This window comes from Adiantum capillus-veneris, chromosome 21 (genome assembly GCF_014529385.1).
Source record: "Adiantum capillus-veneris isolate H3 chromosome 21, ASM1452938v2, whole genome shotgun sequence".
Taxonomy (NCBI): Eukaryota; Viridiplantae; Streptophyta; class Polypodiopsida; order Polypodiales; family Pteridaceae; genus Adiantum; species Adiantum capillus-veneris.
Genome location: NC_140951.1, coordinates 71552261 through 71557292, shown reverse-complemented (window position 1 = coordinate 71557292; position 5032 = coordinate 71552261).

Below are 5032 nucleotides of genomic sequence, written 5' to 3'. Positions count from 1 at the left end.
TACTGCATTGACATGGTTTCAACCAATGAACATAGGGGGATTCCATGACATTGACCATTTGCTAAGAGAGTTTTCTGAGGAATTCTCAAAACGAGGGATTAAGCACAATACGGTCTCACAAATATATGCTTTTAAACAGAGAGAACATGAAAAGGTGAAGGAAGCTTCACTTCGCTTCAAACAATACATTGAGAGATGTCCAGTACGTGAACGACCACAAGATGACAGACTATCTGTTCTCTTTATTGAGGGACTGAGGAACGACACTCTCAAGAAGGACTTGCACTTGAAAGCTTGTACAAGTTTCGAGCAAGTAACGAGAGAAGCATTGTACTTAGTGGATAACTGTACAGTTTATGGAGAGGTGTCAGCGGATACAGATTTTGCATCCAGTAGCTCCTCCTCCGTAGCGAGCGAGACTACCACTAAAAAGAATTTTCAAACAATAACCATGCCAAATGTAGAGAAAATGATAGAAGATGCTCTAAAAAGGATAGCACCATACCAAAAACCATTGCCAAAACCACTGAAATGGTGTGCTATTGAACAAAAATGGACAAATCATCCAACAGAGGAGTGCTATTACAACAAAGGGTACGTAAGGGAGCGCCAGTATGCACCTCCTGCTCAATTAGCACCACCTCAGATACATCCAGTACCTCGATACCCAACGGGAAATGTACCAGGACCTGTGGGGATAGAAAGACCGCAACCGGTATTGGGACAACAACCACCTTTACCAGGAGCAAGACCAGTGGACATTAGATATGCACCAACCTTAGAGAATCAGGAAGAACAAGCCTTAGTGCCTGTTCAAGCCTATTACGAAGAATCGGGTTCACACATGTCTCCGACAGTGTATTACCCACCAGAAGAACCAAAACAACCAAAACCATGGGGCATGATGGGGAATGTTGGAATACCAACAATTACAAGTGCTTCTGATGAAGAGAGATACAATTTGGATGCAAGAACATTGATGTTCATAGCTCATGGAGGGTTAGCAGGACAGAGACCATCCTATCCACAAAGGACGAATCAGGCGGGACCAAGACCAGCACTAGGACCCTGTTACAAATGTGGAGGTGACCATCTGATGAATGTTTGCCCACATACGGAAATCATTAGAATAAACGCTTATTGCACTGAGTGTGGGGTTACTCACTTCATTGAGGATTGTTCAAAGAATCCAAACAAAGTGCAAAAGACAACATTGAATATGTTAGAAACTATTCCTACCAGCAGTGGGTCTGAAAATGAAACTCTGATACCAACGCAAGTTGTTACTAGAGCTCAAGCTAAGAAAACCACTAGAGAACCTGAGAATGGAAAGTTAGCGACTGAAGTGGTTAGTCAAGGACCGCGGAGTCAGAAAAACACATGGAAAGCTAGAAAAGCACGCATGAAGTGAGAAAAGAACGTGAAGACGCTATTCTAGCTGAGGAACTAAAGCAAACTAAAGCTAGATTAGAAAAACTTGAGAGTCAAAACGGGAAACGAGAGATGAGCCCGGAAAGAACGAAACAAAAGAGTATCAAAGAAACAACGAGCTTAAGCTCAGGGGGATCAGTGCTAGTCGACAAAGTACACGAACCATTGGACGCACTGATGAGAGCTTACGAAGCTAGGTTAAAGAACAACCAAACACAAGAACAGAGGTGGATGACATACCCAAACGCGGAATTGGAAAAGCAGAGACTTGAAATGTGCCAGAGAATGATCGAGACTGCACAAGCCTTATTAGAACCACCAAAAGAAACAATGAATTGTGGAAAGGAAAACCCAATTCAGCAAGAGACTATCGTTTCACGAGTAGCTGAAAAGACTCCCAGTGCACAAAAGCCTGAAAATACACAAAAGAATGACCGCATAGTATTGAACACAACCGATCAGGAGATAGAGAGTTTTCATCCAGTCATACAGAGGATTTACGGAAAAGATGAGGATTACAATGAATTTTGGAAACAAGTGAGAGAGGCAAACTTTGCAAACGAGCTAAGTTGCCAAGCTAATCAGACAAATTGGGAAAAGGACATCAGGAATCCTCCCATAGTGGAATTTGAGACAGGATCTCAAGTGGACTTGGATCTGCAATCTTACTGGGGAGATGGGGGCTCTGTTAGAACAATGGAGAGCAAACCTCATTCACTGAAAACCTTATCTTCATACTTAGGAGAGTATGAAGCAAAATCCGAGATTAGAGCACTTCCCTCACGAAAAATCTCATCAGAAAAAGTCATGGACTCGCAAGGATTGATAGAGATTTTGTCAACACCAGTGACATGCACTATCACTCTAGCTGAGCTTTTGAGGCTAAGACCACATATGTGGACCACTGTAGGAAAATGCTTGGAGAAATTCGGGATAAAAGATCCAACATCGAGATTGCAAGAGAGCATAGAGGAGCTGAGCAAGCCACAAAAGAACGCTAAGCCTGTACCCTTAAACAAGGTCGGAGAGTATTGCGAAGGTGAAGAGGGGAATACAACCTTACCAGTTGAATTCCAAGGAGTGAAGACGATGGCAATACTAGACAGCGGAGCAGGGGTAGCCATTGCTACAAAAGAAATCTGGAAAAAATGGGGGAAACCAACAATAAGGAAAACTAGGTTGAAACTCCAATTAGCAGATGGACACATGGAGAAACCTATGGGTTTATTAGAGAAAGTGGTAGTGACTTCTTGCGGCATTGAATACGAACATACTTTTGCTATTGTCGATTTTGCCAAGGAGAATAACTATGATATCATATTGGGAAGACCATTCATGAGACAGTTGAAAATGGTCCAAGATTGGGGCTACGATCACATATACTTGAGAAATATGGAAACCACTACACGTGTGAACCTGAAAGACCATAGCTACAAAGATGTGAACCGAACACCGGTAGAGGAGTTTGATTCAGCTACTTTGGCGGGATCCGAATTTCGAGCTTGGTTAGGTAAACCCAAGGAGTTATGGATGTGTGGAGCTTCGAAATGTGGAAGTCTGAAACGAGAAGAATGTGTTTTAGAAAGGGCTATCGAAGACGAAACTTATGTAAGAGAACCCTTTCCAAAGGACACGTTTCAACCATTAGAATGGACACACATTCTAGCAACCCTAGATGTTTGTGCAATTCCAGATGGTCCCACAACGCAATTTTGCGATAAGGACGGGTACGACGTGGTTTCGTATTTCATGTTGAGAACTGTACTCGAAAAAGAAACTGAAAAGAACGATACACTGGAAAAGAAGGATGAAGAAGAGGTGTTTCACGACATTCCCAATCATCCAGAGTGGGGAAATGAAGCAGACAACGAGTCAACGGACAATTCAAGCGGAAACGAAGAAACTATAACGGATGTCCGATTTTATGATTTTCCGAACCAAACCAAACAACGCCAGAAACGCTATAGATCAAAGAGAAAAACAAAGGGGGTTAGAACCAATCCGATGCCTAGAATAAGAGGAAAAAATCAATTCCTAATGCTAGTAAAGGCTGAAGATTGTGTTAAGGATAAGATTTCTGGAAGAATGAGAGGCAGTGATCAAAAGAGCTTACGAAAAGACAAAAGAGGCTCAAGAAATCAAGTTCAAAAGAATGGAACGAAAACTGAAACAGAAAAATCAGAAAAGAACAAGCGCAACAGAGAATACACGGAGTCCAAGTTAGAACGTAGAAACAAGTACAGAGAGCTCAAGAAAACTCTGAAGGAAGTTTGGACGACAGAAATTGAGAGTGGAGAGGATGAAAACGTCAAAATCAGGGAAAACATGGATGTTCCCTCTCACTATAGGAAATTCACAATAGAGGATAGGAAGGTGATATTAACTCCACCTATTCGAGAGAGGAAGGAGAACGAATCTTATGACGGACCGGAGGATGCAAAAAAAGTTGATTTAGTAGCTCCAGGTGAGCCACCTAGACCGGTCTACATAGCCACAGATTTGTCTCCAAGCGAGGAAGAGAGACTTTTGAGTCTTCTCAGAGAGTACAGGGATGTGTTTGCATGGTCTTATAAGGACTTAAAGGGAGTTGACCCATCGATATGCCAACACTCAATCCCACTGAAACAAGACGCAAAGCCTAGCAGACAGAGACCATACACATATAATGATACTTTTGCTAAGCGAATCAAGGAAGAGATAGATAAGCTAATGGAAGCTGAATTCATATACGAGATTGAACACACTGATTGGGTATCTCCGATTGTGGTAGTACCTAAGAAGAACGGAAAACTCCGAGTGTGTGTCAACTTAAAGAAAGTGAATGCTGCAACAATCAGGGACAATTATCCCCTGCCGATAACTGATCATGTTCTAGAGCGTGTATCAGGGAAAACAGCATACTCCTTTCTTGATGGTTTTTCAGGATATAACCAGCTAGCCATAACACCAGAAGATCAACATAAAACAGCTTTTGCAACGGAGTGGGAAATTTATGCTTATCGGGTTATGCCTTTTGGTCTAACCAATGCTCCCGCAACCTTCCAGAGGCTGATGACGCATGCTTTCAAAGAATACTTAAGGCTGTTTCTTGAAATATACATGGATGACTTATGTGTACATTCTCTACTGAGAGATGAGCATCTAGAACACCTAAGAAAAGTATTTGAGAAATGTAGGACATATCGCATTTGTCTCAATCCTGAGAAATGTGTGTTTATGGTCCGACAGGGCAGAATTCTGGGACATATTGTCTCACAAAACGGAATATCCACGGATTTAGAGAAGATAAAAGTTATAGTGGATATGCCTAGACCAACCAATGCGAAACAAGTACAGAGCTTTATGGGACATTGTGGATATTATAGACGATTCATTTACATGTACGCTATAATAGGCCAACCACTTTACAGGCTAATAGTGAACTTTGAATGGACAGAGGAGTGTGAGGAATCGTTCAAGAAATTGAAAGAGGCACTCATTACTGCTCTAGTCTTGAAATCACCAGATTGGGAGAAGATATTCCATGTGCACATAGATGCTTCGGCATATGCAATAGGATGCATTCTGGCTCAGCCAGAAGAAGGAAACATGGATTTTCCTA